The sequence below is a fragment of the Lolium rigidum genome, chromosome 7 (assembly GCF_022539505.1).
Source record: "Lolium rigidum isolate FL_2022 chromosome 7, APGP_CSIRO_Lrig_0.1, whole genome shotgun sequence".
Taxonomy (NCBI): Eukaryota; Viridiplantae; Streptophyta; class Magnoliopsida; order Poales; family Poaceae; genus Lolium; species Lolium rigidum.
The window spans coordinates 245226230-245249197 of record NC_061514.1 but is presented as its reverse complement, the minus strand read 5'-3'; the positions used below and the strand labels follow the sequence as shown (position 1 = coordinate 245249197).

Here is a 22968-nt window from a genome sequence, read left to right as displayed (position 1 = left end):
TGATTGTTGTTGATGTATGTTTGTTGATTTGTTGTGTTGTAACAGATTTGGGAGCCTCCAATTTGGTTGTGGATGTGTGCCCCAAGAACCTTGTAAAGGCCCGGTTTCCGCCTCGAGGAAATCCCTTAGTGGAAGTGGGCTAGGCCTTCGTGGCGTTGCTCACCGGAGATCCGAGTGAAGCCTTCGTGGGCCGTTGGTTTGGCTTTCGTAGCAACCACACTCCTCCAAACGTAGACGTACCTTCTTGCAAAGGAAGGGAACTACGGGAATCATCTCCGTGTCATCGCGTGCTTCACTCTCGGTTACCTCTATCCCACTCTATCTCTTATATATTGCGTAGCTATATCTTGCCTAGTTGATAACCTTGTCATATAGGTAAATTCACTTAGTTGCATATCTAGAGAATTTACCTTTTGTGTCAAGCCTAAATTGAAAAAGAACTAAAAATTGGTTAGCACCTATTCACCCCCCCCCTCTAGGTGCGGCATACGATCCTTTCAACGATATATAGGAAAATCCTATTATAACTTATACAAATGGAAACTTTAAAAAATTTGGGCCCTCAAACTTCATGGGCCCTGTGCGGAAGCACAGTACCCACTACCGTGGGCTTGGGCTAGCTCTTGTTAAATGATATACTCCCTCTGGTTCATATTAATTGACTTTAATATGGATGTATCTAGACATATTTTAGTTCTAGATACATCCATATTGAAGTCAATTAATATGAATCGGAGGGAGTACTAAATTTAGAGTTTGTCCGAACAAGTGCACATATATTGAACCTAGTATTTTTTTTAAATATCAAAAACAGTATCCAAAAGTTACAGACATATAACTTTTCGCGTATATACAACAAGATTTTTTTTGAACCTGCAAAATGTTGAAAAAGGTACAATGTATTTTGAGTGACGCGGACCACAAGAATTTTGAAAAAATACATTGCATAAAAAAATTGGTTGTCACATTTGTTTTTTTTTTGTCTAGACCACATGTAGTTAACATGCTAGTTGGATAGTGAACTCCGTTGTCGGTTGTAGTTCATATGCTTGTTGGGTAAAGCACTATATGACCTCTAAAATGCTAGCCAAAAAAAGGCTACCTTTAATCCTATATTATATATTTTCTTTTGAGTGATAGTTATGTTGTACTCCCTCTGTTTCATAAATCTCGTCGAAGATTATCCAAATTTGTGACAAGATTGATGGAACGGAGGGAGTATATATAAAAATGTGCATGCAAAAAGTAAGTTGGTTCATTGCGAAATACTCTCAAAGAGTAGCTGAAAATCAAACATGTTTCATAATCTACGACAAGATCTATGGAACAAAGGGTGTACATATTCAAATGCGCCTGAAAAGAGTAAGTTGGTTTAGGTGAAAACCTCTCAAAGAGTATCTAAAAATCGAACATTTTTCCGCTTTTTCTTCACACAAACACCTCTTTTATAGCCACGGGAAAAATCTAGCGCGGAATTTCCGGACCAGCGAGAGATGAACAAGAGAAAAAATAATTATACTCTTTTTGTTTCCTATGTAACATTCAACTTTTGTGAGAACCATTGGGTCTAAGTTTTTCACCTACGAAGTAGTCACTAGATAACTCTATAAATTTTTAGTAACATGATTTATTCATAAGAGGGTTATTTTTTGTTTTTCGAAACATCCAAGAATAAATTTCACGGTTCTATTAAGCATCACTCATATGCCTTAGGTAGTCACTTCCTTTTATTTTAGTCAGAACCTCCCAACGCCCCTTCTCGATACCTGTGAGGTGATACAAATTTTTGCTCTTCTGGATAGTTCAATACATCTAGGCATCATGGTTGGTACTTCTAAGACATTACCATTGCGACAAAGGGAGAGGCATACAAACTAATTGTGAAAATTACACACATACGAGGGATACACACAACAGAAAAATACACACAAAGAGCAAATGAAAGTACACATCTCACACACTAAATTGGGAAGTACACCCACACATAAACATGTGAATTGCCCATACAAACATGAAAAAAGACACACACAATTACGAGAAATGCACACCCAACCACAAAGTACGCATAAACATGAGAATTACACAATCATACACGAGAAGTATTCGTAAAACACACACACACTCAAGCCTAAAAAGTACACGCAAAACATGGAAAGCGCACAAAAAGAACATCAATAGACACACCATGCGAATTTGACACTAATATGAGAAGTATATGCATAGTTCGGTGGAAAGTACACATATACAATCCAAGAATTTTAATTTGCATCACAAAATCATGTCGAAACATATGAATATGGATCTAGTTTCAAAGATTACGACGCGATAAGCGCAAGATGAAAATTGTTCATAATTCATTCGTATGGTTTTTATTTTAAAAATTTAGTCCAATAAGAATTGCGGTTCCTATAACCCAACAATCGTTTGAAGTATACACTAATATTGCCAAATGAGAAAAACACACTCGTACACAGGAAGCAAAGAGATAATAATTCGGGAAATACACATACACCACATGGAGTACACATGCACTAGTGTGCGAAGTACGTCTTATGTCAAAGTATCGCCGGAACCAATCAATATGGAGTAGTTTTAAATACGTGTCGAAGATAGAAACGCAATGATGAAAATGGGTTATAATTCAGACGAACGATTCAAGAGCTATGTCGTTTTGAACATCCCATGTGTTTTGGGGAAACAAAATTATAGTACTCCCTCCGGTCCATATTAATTGACTCTAATATGAATGCATCTAGATATATTTTAGTTATAGATACATCTATATTAAAGTTAATTAATATGAATCAGAGGGAGTACCAAAACTCTCTCGATACTTCTCAAGCTTGCTCCATGCGAGACAAGCAAAACTGAACTCTTTTTTTTTTAGAACAATTGATATTTTTCTAACCGTTGCCAACCGACACATTATAAGTGTAGTGCTCAAATTTTGCTAAGTAATGGGCCTTGTGACTATTTGATGGGCTTATCAGGCCACCAAAGTATTGGGTCAGGAATTAATAGTAGTAATACTACTTGTTTGGGGCATCATAAAGGGCTTTAAAGCCCACTAGTGCTTCGAACGTCTTCGTCTCTATTTCCCTGTTCCCACCATCCTCAAGAAAAAAAAATCTCTATATCCCTCAGTCCCACTCCCCTCCCAAAATCCTCGCGCACTCACACCCACAGTCGCCTCTGCCATTTCTCCAGCGTCCTTCCCCGCCGCCGCCGCCGCCGGGACCCTGCCCATCAGGGTCTCTGTCGACAGCAGCGGCGTTGTTCTACGGCCCCTTCTGGTTCCCCGGTGGCATCTCTTTCGGCGGACCCTTTACATTTGCCTTACAGCTCCGTGACCGCCGGTTTGTTCTCGCCGGAGCAGCATAGCTGCTTCCCTGCGCTGCACTGCTCAGACTGGTGAAGAATGTGAGTCTTTTCGTTTCTTTTACAGTGATCTGTTCTCTTACCTCAAGGATTCGATAGACTGTGTACCTAGGTAGGAGTCTTCTTCAATCTTTCTTGCTCTTCTGCTGCAGTGAAGAGGTTGGGGTGGAGATGGGAGAGACCATCTTCGGCAACTTCAATGCCCTCCTACACCGCCGTGTAGCTTCAGTAGCTCGTGCTCTCTGTCTCCGCGTAGGCGAAGCTGGTTGCCGGATCTGATGCACCGGCGAGGCGGCCGGAGCTGGACATCAGGGAGTGGTATAGCTCCGACGACGGCGTCCCTGTCACAGCTTCCGCTCGCCCTCGCGTGTGAAATCTCCGTCAGAAAGGGAGGCGACGAATCACTGCCCTTGGTCCACTTCTACATTCCTTCCTTCCACAAGCACAAGACGGCGCTTCAGTTGGATCCCTTTACTGCGCGGGCCTACAAATTGGCATTTCGCCGACGGCATTAACCACCGGAGTACGGCATTCGCCACAGCACACCAGCGGCCGAGCGATGGCAGCAGCCTTCTCCTCTGCCCCTGTGGTTGCTCTGTTCTGCCTGCTCGCGGCCCATGGATGTTGCGGCTGCGGCTTTCTGCCTGATCTGTTCTGTTACCCACCTCCACCTGCGCCCACCACCAATGTCCCTGCAACCAATGTCCCCGCCACCAATGTCCCGGCCACCATTGTCCCCACCTCCAATTCCAGCTCCGGCGGCACCAATGCAGACGACGGCAGCTGGATCGCTGCCCGGGCCACCTGGTACGGCGCTCCCAACGGCGCCGGGCCCTACGACAACGGTACTGCCACTGCCATGTCTACCAGTTGTTCTGTGTGAATTGCATTGCTGAATGCTGATTATGGTCCCTGTATGTCGACACCAAATCACCGGATGCAGGTGGTGCTTGCGGGTTCAAGAACGTGAACCAGTACCCCTTCTCCTCCATGACGTCGTGCGGCAACCAGCCCATATTCAAGGACGGCAAGGGGTGCGGCGCATGCTACCAGGTTAGCTACCTACCGTCGGCGGCCGGCATATGCACTCTCGTTTCACACTGACAGTATTGTGCCGACGCTGTCGTCTCGTGCGATTTCTTTCCCCTAGAGACAGCCTGTGATGTAGTAGAGTAATTTGATTCCATGGATCTTGGATTCTTGCGTGCGATGCAGATTAGGTGCCTGGCCCACCGTGCCTGCTCCGGCGTGCCGGAGACGGTGATCATCACGGACATGAACTACTACCCGGTCTCGCGCTACCACTTCGACCTCAGCGGCACCGCCTTCGGCCGCATGGCCAAGTACGGCCGCAACGACGAGCTCCGACACGCCGGCATCATCGACATGCAGTTCAAGAGGTCACCAACTTATCTTAATCGTAGCATGCTTAACTTTAACAGACAACGACATCCGTGGCATCCAGCTTTCCTTCGCCACCATTGGCTACTTTCCTTGCCACTGCCGCTTCTGTACAAAAGCAAACTTAGTTAAAATCAGCTTTGTTCTTTGCCTGCACTTTCATGTTTCATCCCGCTAATTGTCAATTGCACATCCTACCTGTACGGGCTAAAAATATTTTAGTGGCAGATCTTTTATTATCAGAAAGCAGAAAACACCAAAAAGCAGATTTGTTGGCATGCTGCTCTTGTTGTTCATTCATGGTTGCTACTGAAACTGACACTGGGAAAATGGCATTCTTCATCTCAGGGTGCCCTGCCAGTACCCGGGGCTCACGGTGACGTTCCGCGTGCAGCACGGCTCCAACCCCAACTACCTGGCCATCCTGGTGGAGTACGAGGACGGCGATGGCGACGCCGTGCAGGTGGACATCATGGAGTCGCGGCTGCCGGACAGGGTGCCCACGGGGTTCTGGACGCCGATGAAGGAGTCCTGGGGCTCCATCTGGCGCCTCGACAGGCTCCGCCCGCTGCAGGGCCCGTTCTCGCTGCGCGTCACCGACGAGTCCGGCAGGTCCCTCGTCGCCGACCAGGTCATCCCCGCCTTCTGGCAGCCCAACGCCGCCTACAGGTCCTTCGTCCAGTTCGACGAGACGCTGCCCACTTCGCTTGTGACATCCGGTGCCAACAGTGTGGCGTCCGGCGCGAGCCGTCGTCTTGTTCTAATGCCTATGTATTCTGGCGCGTTTACGTATCTGTGGCGCTGTGTACGTTCGATACTGGCTCTATGATCTATTCTGGAAGAAGAAGCTGGTATATTGTTGCCAACAATGGCAGAGATGAACTCACAGGAACACGAACAAGGCAACCAGAGAGGGACAGAGTATTTTGCGTGGTGTACAATTAACCACTTCTCTGTTTTTTCTCCTTTTATTTGAGGCTAGGATACAACTGAAAACGCTGAAAACTGGGATTAAAGACTGGCTTACTGACAGTGCCATCCCACCATCGCCATGTCCATCTCCCCTACAAACTCGCCACGCCCTCCACAACTCGTGCCATCCCACGAGGATCAGACGTGGTTTAAGTCTAAACAAACGTTAACTTAAACTTAGCTACTGACAGACGTGTTTGTATACAAACACACAGACCACTGCACTTTATTGTAACTGAAGAAACTGAACTGACACTTGAGCAGTAGCGACTGCGGACAGACGTGTTGGTGTTAGTGTACAAACACACAGACCACGGCTTCGGGCGACCAGAATAACCGATGGGCGCTATCAGCCAATGACCATCTTTGTATTGTAGCTTTCTATAGCAGCTGAACAATTTATGAAAATCGAACAATTTATCTATTTCTAGCTGGCTTGGCAATTGGCATTGCAAGTTTAGCCACGGTCAACAACATCTTCAGCAGCGAATCGATTAAGACTTGGGAACATAGTGACCCAGATTTGCATAACCCTTGCCAGGAAGTAATAGGTAATTGAGCGTGATGCCAGCGCGTGAGACCCATGCTTGCTGCTGACCCGCGGCTGCCTGCCTACGGCAGCGTCCTGGTCGGAGACAAACAGGCAGCATGCTTTGCTTTTTTTGTTGTTGAGAAAACTCACACCCATTTATTCATATAATGTTTTATATATTACAAACACCCTCAGGTGGAGTTTGAAACCACACATGCCTGCCCACTTCTAGATAGATAGAGGATCTAGCTAGGCAGTGTGCGTCGATGTTTGACGATCTTCCCTCATGATCTTTCCTCATGGATGAACTGGACCATTTGGAAATCCGTCTCCTGAATGCGGATTGGCCCATTTTAGTATAGGTCTTGGCTGGACCAGGCTGCCATCAGGGGCCGACGAAGGAACGTTTTCTCCATGTTTTATTAGTGTTTTTTTTATGTTTTTGGTACCACTTGCTGGATTTTTTTTCCGATAAGGGGTGATTTATTACTAAAAAAGTTTTAAGCATTACATCCAGCATCTGCATAACCAGGAGGCACACAGCCGTTCAGAAGTCTAGGATCCATCGATGTACGATACAAAAAAGATAAAAGCCAACTACTATGACACTCCGTTGGCTTCAATTCTCCGATTATGCAGCCACCCATGTTGGGAAATAAACTCCGTGGCCGTGTTCTCCAATCATGTAGACACCTCCATAAAAAGGTCGCGATCCTCCAAACGCTGAAGTGACGACCATGAACGGAGCAAAATCGTACGCCGGTAGATGACCTGCATAAGAGAACAATTTTTGTCATTAAAAACCTTGTCATTCCTACATAGCCAAAGCGACCATGCAGCCGCAATCGCTCCCACTCTGATAATCGTTTTATACCTAGAATCCACCCCATTAAAGCAATTGCCAAAAATCTTTGTAATGCTACGGGGAGTGAAAGGATCGTATGCCGCACCTAGAGGGGGGGGGGGGGTGAATAGGTGCTAATCAATTTTTAGTTCTTTTTCAATTTAGGCTTGACACAAAAGGTAAATTCTCTAGATATGCAACTAAGTGAATTTACCTATATGATAACGATATCAACTAAGCAAGGTATAGCAACGCAATAGGAGATAGAATGGGATAGAGGTAACCGAGAGTGGAGCACGCGATGACACGGAGATGATTCCCGTAGTTCCCTTCCTTTGCAAGAAGGTACGTCTACGTTTGGAGGAGTGTGGTTGCTACGCAAGCCAAACCAACAGACCACGAAGGCTTCACTCGAGATCTCTTGTGAGCAACGCCACGAAGGCCTAGCCCACTTCCACTAAGGGATTTCCTCGAGGCGGAAACCGGGCCTTTACAAAGTTCTTGGGGCACACATCCACAACCAAATTGGAGGCTCCCAAATCAGTAACAATACAACAATCAACAACAACACATCAACAACAAATCAACTAGGGAACCAAATAGGAACACTAGCATGAGATCCCTCAAACAAGAGAGGGGAAATGAAGAACGCTTCGGTGAGGATGTAGATCGGTGTCTTCTCCTTCGAATCTCCAAAGATCAAGAGCTTTGGTTGGGGGAGGAAGGAGATCTTGCAAATCTTGTGTTTCTTGAGGTGGCTCTAATGGAGGTGGCTTGGCAGATTTGTTGTATAATGATTGAGCAAGCAACCAAGGTAGAAGAAGGGGGTATTTATACCCCCTCTCAAAAATGAGCGTTGCAGCTTCCGGGGGGCCGGATATTCCGGCCTAAGTAAGGGCCGGATAATCCGCCCTCCCCGGATAATCCGGCCTACGGAACAAAACCGTGAAATTATCCGGCCCTATGCCAGAGAAGCTTTTCTTCCAGTCCTTAGCCAAATTCGGGGGGGGCGGATATTTCCAAAATATCCGGCCCGGATATTCCGGCCCTGGTACAATACCGGGACAATATTCGGTCAAATGTCCGGCCCCCATACTGCGCAGCTTTTCCTCGAAGACTTAGCCAAAAACAGGGGGCCGGATATTTCAACAATATCCGGCCCGGATTATCCGGCCTGGCCAACTTTTGCTGTTATCTTTTTGACAGACCGACCAAATCCAACACACATAAATATGAATCTATGTAAACCCTGTACCACTTAAACAAACATTAGTGTATCACATATATTGACATCAAACACACAAAACATAATGTGAGAGATGTTCTTTCAGGGAGGGTATAAGGTAGAACCTATCTGAATGATTGACCATATAGATCTAGCAACTCGACAGTTGAAGAAATGTGTTTTATTGTCTCTTCCTCGTGACAGAACACACATTTCGTACAACGCTTTACAAGGTTATCAATAGTAAGAATCACATCTCGACGAAGATACCATGCAAAGACCTTTGTTTTGAGAGATATCTTCATCTTTCTGATGGATTTATTATTTAAAACCGGTTGTGTAGATAGACATAGTGCTTTGTACCACTTGCTGGATACCGAACTTCACGAACGAAAACTTTGTCCTGCACAATATACATAAGATTGACACGTGTTAGTCCCGCGTGATAGTCCATGTGCGCGAGTAGTAATGAGAGCAACTCTAGTACTTATGTCCACCTGTGTACAACCACATATGTCCGGCCACACGCGTACATCCGAGTAAGTTCGGCCACGCACGTACATCCATCAACGTACGTTCAGCCGCGCGCACGAGTTAGTACAGGTACAGAAATACAATCGCGCAAACTACTAAATACAGGTGCGGTCGTGACAACGAGCAAGTACAGCTACATAAGTACAATCACGCACACCAGCAGTACATGTATAGAAGTACAGTCACAGACACGAGCAAATACAGGTACAAAAGTACAGCCACGTACACGAGCAAGTACAAGTACAAAATTCCAGTCACCCATACGAGCAAAATACATGTACAGTCGCGCACATGAGCAACTACATGTACAAAAATACAGTCGCACACACGAGAAAATATAGGTACAGAAGTTGAATCACGCACACGAGCATGTACTGGTATAGAAGTACAATCGCGCACACGAAAAAATACAAGCACATAAGTACATATATAGTAGCGCACACGAGGAAGTACATTTACTGAACAAAGAGAAAAACTAAATTAAATACACACAAAAAAGTACTTATCAGTTGAAGTACGAGTATAGTTAGGTAAACCACAAGTACAAGCATATTAATATTGGATGTACGTAAAAAGTATTCTGAAACCCATCAATAAGATCTAGTTTTGAAGATCTTGATACGAGGATCTCAAAAGTTAAAATGTTTGTAATTTGGAATATGGTTCTCAAGATATTTCATTTAACAAAAATGAATTTGGAAAATAAAGGAAAAAACTAAGACAACCCACCCTTCTCTGTCCTTCTCTCTCCTCCCTCATCCCCAGTTTTCTTCCTCTTGCGACCCGTGGCGAGCAGGGAGACCACTCCCAACAATTTTCCGCCACCACAGCGCGCCACTTGTCGTGTGCGGAGGGTTGCCTTCCCTTTGCGAAGGCCGGTCTTTTTCTAATGATTTCGTTATGTTTTTTTCCCACATCATGTATAGACGGCACATAGAGTGATTTTTTTGCGATCGATGAAATGGGACGATGTGCCATCACCACTGATTGTGGTTTAATAATAGTAAAATATATATTTGGACCATATATCATTCGCAACAATGAAACATCCGTGTAGCGGAAAACATATTTTTTCAACATACCACCACAGTATATTGGTAGGAAGATGTTAAGTTCATGGTTTTAGTGCAATATTTTTTCAGATTTTCTGGAACAATCTTTGATGATTTTTTTCTTGAAGATATTGAACATGTAGATTTCCAGCAAGATTTTTTTTCAGAATGCAACATTCTTTGCAACGATATTTTTCATGAATATGTAAAGAATGTGTGGAAAGTTCATAAAATTAGAACACGACCTTGTAGAAAAAAATGTATGCAACAAATCCTCGTTTGTTGCATCAACACGATAAAAAACGGTGTTGCCATTTGCACAAAAATCACCGCATCCAACATCCGTGCCCGATGAAACCAAAATTATAGAAACACGTATGCAGTGGCGGAGCTTCAAAGAAAATGATGGGCGTGCCATGCTAAAGGAGAGCTATTTTGATTCAAAATCATGCCACTTCATTAGAAATTAGTCATTGCTCAATACTTTTGCTCTCATGCTTAAAAATCAGCAGATAACCGGCTATCAAACTTCTAACGAAGAAACTAGGGGAAAGAAACAAAACTACCCGAACATGGAGACTAGAGATGAGTAGGCGCTCGATTTTAGGGCTAGCTGCAGCCGCTAGTGCCTGGCTGGATCTCAGATCGGTGTGTCTTGTCCGTGCCTCCGGTGACCCCCTGCCCCTATGGCTCCGGCGACGTTATTGTCTGTTGGACAGCTGCTGCTCCAATGCTTCCCCCTGTTTAGACTCCTTGCTTGTTGAATCAAAACGGCCATATATCTTCGATCGGTCATGCTCGTCCCTGTTGAGAGCCTTCACCACAGTTGAATCAGATTCAGATATTAGTCTATTTGCGCCCAGTTTCATTGCTCCAGCCACGACCGCAGGGCAGGCTGATACGTCTCCAACGTATCTATAATTTCTTATGTTCCATGCTAGTTTTATGACAATACCTACATGTTTTATTCATACTTTATATCATTTTTATGCATTTTCCGGGACTAACCTATTAACAAGATGGCGAAGCGCCAGTTCCTGTTTTCTGCTGTTTTTGGTTTCAGAAATTCTACACAGGAAATATTATCGGAATTGGACCCCACGAAGACAGAAGTCAATATTTTGCCGAGACGGACCCAGAGAGCCAGAGAAGGGCCAGAGGGGGGCCAAGGGGCCCCCACCCCATAGGGCGGCGCGGCTGGGCCAACTGCGGCGCCCAGGTGTGGGGAGCCCACCCCCTGGCTCCCCCGACGCTGCCTCTTCGCCTATATATTCATTCGTCTCCGAAAATCCTAGCACCACCAGTCATATTCCAAGAAAAGTTACGTAGTCGCCGCCATCGCGAAGCCAAGTTCGGGGGACAGAAGTCTCTGTTCCGGCACGCCGCCGGGACGGGGAAGTGCCCCCGGAATCCATCTCCATCGACTCTATCGCCATCTTCATCGCCGTTGCTGTATCCCATGATGAGGAGGGAGTAGTTCTCCCCCGAGGCTGAGGGCTCTACCGGTAGCTATGTGGTTCATCTCTCTCTTCCATGGTGTGATCTTTATGTGATCATGAGCTTTGTAATCTAGTTGAATATGTAGATGTTACTCTTGTCTATTATGCACTCTAGAGGTTACTTTAATATGAACTCCGGATTCACTCTCCACGGTGTGATGGTGACAGTATGCGCATCGTGTGTGATTCCTTTATGACATTGTGGAGCTTGTTTACTTAGGCTTGAGGTGTGCTTTTGCAGCTCTACAGAATGAATGGTGTTTGTTATCCAACAAGAGAGTGCTTGAGAGTAGCATTTATTTATTCAATTATGTGATCATTGTTGAGAGTGTCCACTAGTGAAAGTATGATCCCTAGGCCTTGTTTCTAAGCATTGAAACACCGTTTCCAACAAGTTCTGCTACATGTTCGATCGCTGCCATTTTTATTTCAGATTGCAATTACTACTTATAATCATCCATATTACTTGTATTTCACTATCTCTTCGCCGAACTAGTGCACCTATACATCTGACAAGTGTATTAGGTGTGTTGGGGATACAAGAGATTTCTTGTATCTTAATTGCAGGGTTGCTTGAGAGGGATATCTTTGACCTCTACCTCCCTGAGTTCGATAAACCTTGGTTGATTCACTTAAGGGAAACTTGCTGCTGTTCTACAAACCTCTGCTCTTAGAGGCCCAACACTGTCTACAGGAATAGAAGCGTGCGTAGACATCACAGACCACTGTTTCAGAATGGAGAGGGTCACCAAGGTAGATGGATTTGCCCGCTCCAACAGCAGCAAACTCCAGTGTGATTCCTGAGACGTTCCATGCTCCATGGTAGAGAGACGGACGAATTGTGAAAGACAGCGTTGCTGAGTCTGGAGGCAGCCTAAGGGCCAAAGGAATATGTGTTAATAGGTTGGGCCTCTCCTACATAGCCATACATATTTTTTCCACAGAAATCCTGGGAGGGCCATGGTCCAGTTCGATCCTAACGTAGCTCCGCCGGTGCACGTATGTAACATTGCATGAACTCTTTATAGCAACATTGCAACATTTTGCATGTGCGTACACAAGGAAACAAATCAAGAGTTTGTAGAACTTTTGAATGCACACATGCAACATTGCAATCAATGTTTATGAAGTCTGGTTACCTACAACGATGTTTTTATTGTCCTCGGTCCGCTTTCCTCTTTCGAACATGTAGTCTTTACCTTGGAACAAAACCGGCACGAGGAATAGCGCTTTTTCATGGTGTATGAAGTGCTTTATTTTGTGTACTTTTTTTTTATCTTTTCTTTTGGTTGATTATGCCTAATTTTTTAGGCATATTCAAAACAAAAATATAAAGTTATATAGACAGTGCGTACAGTGAACGATAGAGTGCATTCGATTCATCTACATTCCTATAGATAACGAAAGTGAATATAAACCGAAGAGAATGGATTGCCTAGCCACTTTCTATCAGATCAGTTTTCTGAAATAGTTGGTTAGTGCATGAAACTTAACAGAGCTGACATAGTCAGTAATATTGATACTGACATATCATTATTGGTGAATTTTTCGATAAATGATGATCTATTACTCAAAAGGTTTTGAAGCGTTACACCCAGCCTCTGCATAACAAGATGCACATAGCCATTCACAAGTCCACATGTTCATAAACAGACTCCTAAATGGAAGATAAAAAATGTGACTATCCCGGTGGTTAAGTTTCATTTGCCTCAATCCGCCTAATATGCTGCCACCCATGTTGGGAAATAAACTTATTCGTCATGTTCTCCAATCGTGTAGACACCTTCGTAAAGAGGTTGCAATCCTCCAATCGTTGTAGTGGCGACCATGAACGGAGCAAAACCATAACGCGATAGACAACCTAGCATCAACCCCATTTAGAAAATTGCCAAAAATATTTGCAATGAACCTAGAAATGTTGGAAGAAATTTTAGGGCAATATATATACATTATTTGACACAATAATCACCTTCACATATGCTTTAATTTTTTACTGATAATGTTAAAATAGATACATATAATTATTGTGATGCTTCTCTGGCTCGAGGTTCTTGTTTCGCCTTGCAAGCTACGCAAATGCAAACAAACATGCGTGTATATAGCATTCTTATTCTGTTCCGATGCCAATGTCACCTTCGCTGCTCTGCATCTAAAGGTGTATATGATGCCCCCCATAGGGGGTCTCACATCGCTTTGGATTTTCGGCCGTCAGATCGAGCTGACGTGGCGCGATCTCCGCCGTCGATTTCGTCCAGGGCGCGAGACCCTCTCACGAACCCGCGTTTTATCCATGGGTCGTGTGAAAGCCCGCCCGGCCTGGCGTCTCGCAACCAAATCGCCTCACACGACTCCTCCTCTCCAATCCCCTTGCTTTCTTCTCCTACCACCTATGGCGGCGCCGCTCCGCCTCCCTGGCCGCCCAGCATTCTCCTTCTCCCACTCCCCATCTCCAGCCCCTAGCCTCCTCCCCAATGCCCTCCATCTCCCTGTAGAACGGCGATTTATGCGCTCGCTGGACGTCTCCATGGCGTGCTACAGCGCGGCTTGCCGGAAGTTCCGCGGGCGGCGCTCCCACCTCCAGTACCTTGATGCGGTTGCAGGGGCACGACATGGGCGCCCCATCTCCTGGTCGAGCTCCCATGGCTGGGAGGAATTGCAGGCCTCCGCCCGCACCACAACCTCACGCAGTCGCCATCTCCAGGGAGAGGGGCAGGTGGCCGTTGTGCTCCGTCTCTTCCTCATGCGTTCAGGTAATACCTATGGCCGCCACCCTCCTTAGCCCGACCTCCTGTCCTCCCTGTAGCCAAAATCGTGCCGCCGCTGCACTCCCACGCCCTCGCCCTATAAGCATGGCATGGTCTCTGTATCTCCTCAACGGGTCGGGAGGGGAGAAGGTGAAGGTCGTTGGGAGATGGGTGGCCACCAAATCCCCTCTCCTCTATGATGTTAGTGACAAAATCCCCATGATGTTAGGTTAGGTAATTTCTTCAAAATCCACATTGGTCTAAATTTCATCCTTGTATATACGGAGTTAGCTGAACCTTTAAGAAGTAGCATATTTCTTTATATGAATTTATGTTGACATAATGTTGATCTCTTTTAATATTGCAGGACCTACCAACTTTTGTCACACTTGAAGATGCATATTTTTCAGATGTTGATGTTGATGTTGTTTTTTATTGCTTGTCTCATGGAACAACATAGGTTATTTATCTTTATCAAGCATTTTCTGAAATGTTTTCTGTTAATTTCTGAATTTTGTTAAGGAATCAAATTACTGTTGTCCATTGGAAGATAATATTTTATTCCAAAGATATTTCAACTAATGTCTCATTTGCAAGTTCTTCTATCAGGAAATTACTAGAGATTTACCTAGACAACTGAAGATTGTTGATCTCCCAATGGTATGATCTCCACAAACTCACGCTTTATTATCTATGTAGGTAATGCCTTGGTTAGAGAACAGCCAATCATTCTTATGAGTGATTTACCATGCTTGCAGGATTTCTGATTGTGTGACATCAATCAGTATGCAGAGTGGTATGGTCATGCTCATAGGGCAACAAAACTTCAGGTTCTTGTACTACTTTCTCCTACAGACTTATTTAATAACTTCCATTTGTTTATTTATGTAGGGCTTGAATTAGATTCCTCTGTATCCCATCATATTTTTTATTGCTCTTATGCCAGTATATATGTTTGTTGTGAAATCATTTCCTGATTCTCTGTTTATTCAGGAACAGGTTGTGTATGGTTTGACAGAAATTCTTTGAGATGAAATAAGAAATGCATGCCTTGTTGCCAATCCAGGATGATATCCCACGTCTGTTCAGCTCCCTCTTGTTCCTCTAATAAAGGTGAGAATTAATTAGAGTTCTTTGTTCTCACTTGTGCGATATATCTACAAATATACAAAGAATCTCCATTTTGTGTAGTACGGGTGGTAAATTTGTGAAAAATATTTTGCCACTGTGTTATGCTCCTTTATGTACACTAAAGAAATGTCATCAGATTAATAATCTTCTTAGCATATAAGTTCTTACCATATTTTATTTTGCATTGCAGGCGAAACTGATCAAGCTGAGCAGCATTATAATAGATGCAAAATCTATGGTTACTGGGGCAGGTCTGTATATTTTGTATATTTTGCAGGTGCTATGACTTTGAAATATAAGTTTGTAATGCTAAATTGTTAGCCAATTTTCTCCCTGTCACCGGCATTTCTTTAGGACGCAGAGCTAAGGAAGCAATATTTGCACCGAGATAGATAAAACTCGGTATTTATGCTTATGGAATAAAAGGCTTCACCCCATGTTCGTTCACAGCTAACTCCTGGTTCTACAGAGATAACTCCTGCATGGTGAGAAGATCTTCACTAAAGGCATGGTAAGCATATATTCAGAGATAATTACTGGTTCTACAGTTTACTGTGTGCTTCACTAAAAGCATAATAAATGTGTCGAATGCTGTTGCTAAATCACTTTTTTTGTCCGTATAATGAATAGAAACGTGGGATGCAATCTACCATGTTTGTTGAAATGGCACCAGGAGTGAATGATTTGTATCAACATCTCAAGCCTACATACGAGGTTTGTTTGTTTGATCAAGTGGGTTAAATTATATGTCTACAGGGAGCCATAGTTTTGAGAGGACCACCATTACTCTGGTTAGCATCATAACATTCTGCCGGTGCATCTTCTCAGTTCTCAGGGTGTAGAATTTGTCAAGCTATTAAATGGTAGCGATGTTCCTCACACACATGTCAGGGAACTGCTTCGTGAATGTCTTTGAGGACTGAATTCCTGGAAGGGCCATCATCTCTATCGCGAGTGTCTTTAAGTTGCTCAAACAATAGCAAATAATGTTGCAGACTTAAAGATGCCAAATCATTATTTCTTGATCGCTACAAGATAGACAATCTTGTGAAGGGAGCACCTAGCTAGGCTGTGTAGAACCCCAATCTGATGATGGGTCTGCCTGAGAAGACGGGGCTGCAATATTGGCCCCTGTTAGATTCATTTGCTGCTCCGATTTTTTCATTGTAATGTGCTTCAGTGCTTTTTAAAATTGGCAATATGCCATTATTTCCACATAACTTCCTATCTAGCAAAATGTCTAGGCAGCTAGGGTTCGAGACTCACCACCTATATTTATAACAGGGGTTCCTTCCCCTGTTGGTTTGTTTTTGGTCTTCCAAAAAAAGGAAATCAATCATGAGCAAGTTCTTGATAAAAGATAGGTTGTCGTTCATGTGTGTTTATGTACTATCATACCTAAGGCCTGGTTTGGTTATAAGAAGAAGCTCCGCTATTAGTTAATATATATAAGCCGATCCTCAATAGGTACTAATTTCCTAGAAAATTTGGCTTAACAATTTTGCCAGCAAATGATACGTGTGAGTTGCAAAAATAACACAATAATTTCTTATTTGGTGTGTGAACTAAGCTAAGGGAGATGACCATAAAAAGACAGAGCGGCTATTTATGAATATGGGTCCGTGCATTATAATAGCCATATGGGCAAACATGCAGATTGTAGATTTTCCTCTAATACTTCTTTAGATCGAGGTGACTACCTTGTCTTTGCTTCATCTCTGTATTGTTCTTCGCGTATGGATTTAATTTGGAGATGCCTCCTTTTCTCATTCTATCATATTTGTAACAGTTATGTTCAGGTAAAGGTTGTTTCTCCTTTGTTCCCATCTCATCACAGCCAATTCATTTTAGAGATAATGGTGCTTACTTTTAATTTGGTTTTGGATTTTTAGTTATGTGTATGTTTTCCTTCATAATGAAAACTACGTGATATCATGTTGCTTCTTTAGCATGGGTGTTCGTTGGATATACTGCCCATAAGAAAATGTGCTTTATATTGATGGATGCTTAAGGAAACCGCATGGCTGTCCTCAAGGATCAAATTAATGAAGATGATGATGATATATCATTATTTCTCTTTTGGTGCGCATTCTCCGTAAACATTTTAATCTTGGAGAATCATTCACTTATGTTAATGTCTTATAGTTATGTTAGATCATATATTCTATTTAGTTCAAACCTATGCACATGTCTTTCTAATTGAAGTTTATAATGTCCATGCATATTGGTTAAGTTAGTCACCCAGACTACTGGCTTTTTGTATGAGTATGTATAAAAGTTAATGTACTGAATATATTAACTATGTGAGGTGTATCCTATAGTGAGGTAATACAACGATGCCTTATTTGCAGTTAAGAAAAATCCCATATTATGTGGTATCAACTGTATTTAGCTGGATCATTCTCGGTCCAATGCATATTGTTCTCTTAGTCATCTATCGGATTGTTCTTTTCTTCTTCATTTATTAGTAACTTTGTAATTCCCAGTTAAATGTCTGTGCCTTTTCTTTGACGGGGACAACGAATCGAAGTAGTATATGCCATACTCGCAATTCTTGTCATAGCAGGTGACAAAAGGAGGATCTATTCTATTTGGACTAAACTGCAATTTGCACCACTTGCTAATTATTAATCCGCCTTGATGGATCTTATGTACGAACCTGGAGGGAGAGGGGTCTTAATATGAGCAACGTCTAGTGACGTGGGCATTACCCTTCGGGTAACCAGTATTGCCCTATCTGATATTGACAAGTTGGAAGCCCATGAAGCTACCAGAAGGCGAGATGGGCCACTAGGCCGGAGCGTCAGAAGATTCCTTGGCGGACAAGATCAGGAAACGAACAAATAAGGAAAGATTGGATCTAATCTACGTCAAACCTAGTCGTCCTCGGTTAGGACCCTTGAGACCTGGCCTCCTATATAAAGGCCGGGAGAGGGGCTGCCGAGGGACACAATCAATCTTAGCTACAATAGCCGGCGAAGCTTAGAACTAGGTTACCCTAGCAACTAGCATCTCGACGAGATCACAGCCGAACTATTCGGCACCCCATTGTAACCTGTTTTCATCATAATCAAAGAACGAGACAGGCGGTGACGTAAGGGTTTTACCTCATCGAGGGCCCCGAACCTGGGTAAATCGCTCTCCCCGCTTGTCCGTGACCGATGTCTCGTGTCGGCTTGCGGGATTCCATCAACCCTAAGCCCCTATCGGAGGGCATTGCCGAGGAGCACCCTCGACAATTGGCGCCGTCCGTGGGAAACCTGTCGGCACAAGGCGGGGCATCGGCGATGCCGGTCACATCTGCAGCGTTCGTGCTTGAGTCACCAACACCCCCAAACCCAAAGGATTCGATCCGCTGCGGATCTTTCGAGTTCGTACCTCACCTCCAAACGTCGCACTCAGTTCCTACGGAATCGTGTGACAACATGACCACTACCTTTGGAGGCGTCCACTTTATCATCGACCCCAAGGGCTTTCTTCGTCTTCCAACGACAGATGCGTCTGATTTCGAGGCCCTCGGTTTCGGCGAGAGGATACCTTGGCGAGCAACCTCGGGAATTCCGCCCGGGAGCATGCATGGAAACAGCCGAGGAAGTTTTGACCTCGCGACAGCAAGGAAGAAAAGGCGAAGGGAATTATGCTATGGAGAAGAAGAACGCGCCGCGCCTCATCCTCGCCAGTCCGAACGGGAACAGGAGGGCATGCAATCGATCCATGGCCGCGCTCGTTCGCCGCACCTGACGGCCACGAAGCAACTCGATGCACCATGCTATCTCCACTCCTATTTCGACCCAAAGGACGGTCGAGAGAAATCCGATCACCTGTTAAGGAGCTGCCGACACTTCTTGGAGATCCGTCAGTTCTGCGATGACCTCAGGAGTGAAGCTATATCAAGAGTCCACATGATGGAGAAGAGAGCGAGATCCTACAGCTATCGGGCAGAGCCGTACGTGCCAGAGCCATACGTGCAGAAGCCATATGAACCAATGGAGAAGGACGAGTATGTACCAGCCGAGGTATTCCCAGAGCCGCGCGGGCAGGTCAGCATGATTCATAAAACCAGCTTTTCAAAAAGAGAAATCAAGAAATTCTCGCGGGAAGTGAAGTATGCAGAAGTCGCTATGGTCGACACACCCGAATTCATCAACTGGTCGGAACAAAGCATCTCCTTCGACAGAACGGATCACCCGAAAGCCGTTCCTAGACCCGGCCATGCAGCTCTAGTCCTTGAGGCACAGATCGGAGGGTACAACATGAGCAAAGTATTCATGGACGGAGGAAGCGGCCTAAATTTACTATTTGCCAACACAATGAAAGCAATGGGTTTAACAGTCGATATGCTGAAGGAATCCGATACAGGATTCCATGGCATTATACCGACTCGACCCGCTTATTCTCTTGGGAAAACATCGTTGGATGTAGTCTTCGGCACACCGTACCCACCAATTTTAGGAAAGAAAAGATCGAGTTTGAAGTCGTCGACTGGGAATCCCAGTACCATGCCATCCTCGGCAGGCCAGCGTTCGCAAAGTTTATGGCCGTACCTCATTATGCGTACCTAAAGCTAAAGATGCCAGGCAACAACGGGACCCCAATAACCGTTCACGGGAGTTTTGCTCGGTCAGACACATGTGATAGGTAGTTTCAAAAGATCGCTTCGAAATTCGGCGCCAAGGAGGAACTCAATGCAATCGACGCAGCAGTGGATCACACGCAACCACCAGCCGACAATCGAAACGTAAGATCCGACGAGTTCGACGCTACAAAGGAAGCCAAGAAACTGCAGGTGCACCCCAATGACCCGAAGAAAACGGTCAATATATCGGCTGACCTCACGGTCACATAGGAAGGCGCGCTCATCGAGTTCCTCCGTGAGCGCTGGGAGATATTTGCATGGGAACCATCCGACATGCCAGGTATCCCCAGGGAACTCGCTGAGCACGCCCTTAATGTTGACCCAACAACCAAACCAGTGCAACAGTCGATGCGTCGATTCTCTGAACCCAAGCGGAGAGCGATTGGCGAAGAGATCAATCGACTTCGCAAAGCAGGATTCATCTGAGAGCTCAAGGAATCAGAATGGGAGGCTAATCCTGTCATGGTACCCAAGAAGGACACCACCGCTCTGCGCATGTGTATCGACTACACCGGCCTTAACAAGCACTGTCCGAAAGATCACTTCCCGTTGCCTCGGATTGATCAGATAGTTGATTCCACGGCTGGATGCGATCGCCTCTCCTTCCTCGATGCCTACTCTGGGTATAATCAGATCAAATTGAAGAAAGAAGATCAGGAGCTAACCGCGTTCATCACCCCACACGGCGTTTTCGTTACAACGTCATGACCTTCGGGCTGAAAAATGCGGGAGCAACTTACCAACGTTGCATGCAAGCTTGCCTTGGTGAGCGGATCGGGCGTAACATCGAAGTTTACATCGACGATATCGTGGTGAAAACGAAGCACGCTGCCACCCTCGTCGACGATTTGCGGGAAACCTTCGATAACCTGGATAGGTACAAGATCAAGTTAAACCCCAAAAAATGCTTCTTTGGAGTACCAGGGGGGCAAGTACTAGGGTACTTCATCTCGGCCAGGGGAATTGAAGCCAATCCTTTGAAAATCAAAGCTATTCTCGACATGGAGCTGCCAAAGAATCTGCACCAAGTGCAGCAATTGGCAGGACGTTTGGCTGCACTCAGCAGGTTTATTTCCAAGCTAGGAGAAAAAGCTTTGCCTTTCTACAACTTGATGAAAAAATCGGAAAAGTTCGAGTGGACGAAGGAGGCGCAGGAATCCTTCGATAATCTAAAGAGGATCTTGTCGACGTCTCCAGTCCTTGTAACCCCCCGCGAGAAGGAAACGCTGCTCATGTACATCGCTGCGACAGTTCAAGTCTTCAGCAGCGTCTTGGTCGTCGAACGAGAAGAGGCAGGAAGAGTACATGGCGTACAAAGGCCCGTTTACTATCTCAGCGAAGTACTCACACCCGCAAGACAGAGGTACCCTCATCATCAGAAACTGGCATATGCAGTTTGGAGGTCAGCCCGCAAGCTACGGCATTACTTCACAGAGCATCCAATCGTCGTCGTAAGTGAAGCTCCGTTGAAAAACATAATGACCAATCCAGAGGCCACCGGTCGAGTGTCTCAATGGGCCATCGAGATAGCACCTCACGACATAACTTACGTTAACCGGACGGCCATAAAATCTCAAATCCTCCCAGACTTTGTGGCAGACTGGATCCAATCCCGGACACCGGCGGCACCCGACATGTCGGGATCATGGGTAATGTATTTCGACGGGTCAAAGCGAAGCTACTGGGCGCTGCAGCAGGAGTGGTGCTGATATCACCACAAGGAGATAAGATGAAATATATACTACGTATGAACTTTTCTCTGCCGACAAACAATGAAGCAGAATACGAAGCACTGCTGCACGGAATGAAGATGGCAAAGGCGTGCGGAGCGACTCGCCTGGAAATCTACGGGGACTCCAACTTGGTAGTACAATAGTCGATGAATCTGTGCGACGCAGTTAGTGACAACATGGTCGCCTATCGGCAGCTGTATCAAAATATGGAAGCCAAGTTCGAGGGGTGTGAGCTCAAGCATATTGGCAGAGCCAGCAACGAGGAAGCCGACACCTTAGCGAACATCGGATCTATGTGCTCTCCCATCCCGGACGGAGTATTTTACGAAGTAATTACTCAGCGATCGATAAAAGAGAAGGCGCTGACGCCCTTGAAACCATCGACTGAGGATGCAGAACCAAACCCGCAACAAGTTACCAACGAAACGCCAGCCGCACAAGTCCTCCTCCTCGAACCGCTATGGACTAAGCCATTCCTGGCGTATCTCACAAGACAGGAACTGCCGGCGGATCCATTAGAAGCAAAACGAATTGTCAGGCGATCGAAAGCTTTCACCATAGTAAATGGTGAACTCTACAAGCGTAGCATATCTGGTATCTTCCAAAGGTGCATCGCCATTGACGAAGGAAGGGCATTGCTGCGCGAGATACACGAGGGGACTTGCGGGCATCATGCAGGAAGTAGGGCTCTCGTAGCAAAAGCCTTCAGGGCAGGATTTTACTGGCCAACGGCAGCAGCAGACGCTCGGGATCTGGTCATGAAGTGCGACCCCTGCCAACGGTTCTCCCCAAAACCACACGCTCCTGCAACGGATCTAATGCCGATACCCTTGGCGTGGCCGTTCGCCCAATGGGGACTCGATCAAGTTGGGCCACCTGCCGAGGTCATCGCACTGGGGACACACGTACTTACTAGTCGCAGTTGATAAATTCACAAAGTGGATCGAAGCAGTGCCAGTACGAAACCAGAAGGCAACAACAGCAGTCCAATTCTTCAAGGAAATAACATGTCGATTTGGAGTACCTCACAGTATCGTCACAGATAATGGGACTAACTTCGACTCCAAAGAGTTCCGAGAATTTTGTGACGACGAGAGGAATAAAGTTGAAATTTGCATCAGTGGCTCACCCGCAAACAAACGGGCAGGTGGAGAGGATCAACGGTCTAATAGGAGACGGCCTCAAGAAACGCCTTACAGGCGCAGCAGGAGCTTGGGTCGAAGAGTTGCCATCAGTGCTTTGGAGTTTGCGTACCACGCCGAATAGGTCGACTCAGTACACTCCTTT

The 22968-nt window shown here is 45.2% G+C and overlaps 1 pseudogene; it reads left to right on the top strand.

The window, feature by feature from the left end:
* Nucleotides 1-3724: 3724 nt before the first annotated feature.
* Nucleotides 3725-5724, top strand: LOC124672596 (annotated as a pseudogene).
* Nucleotides 5725-22968: the final 17244 nt, after the last annotated feature.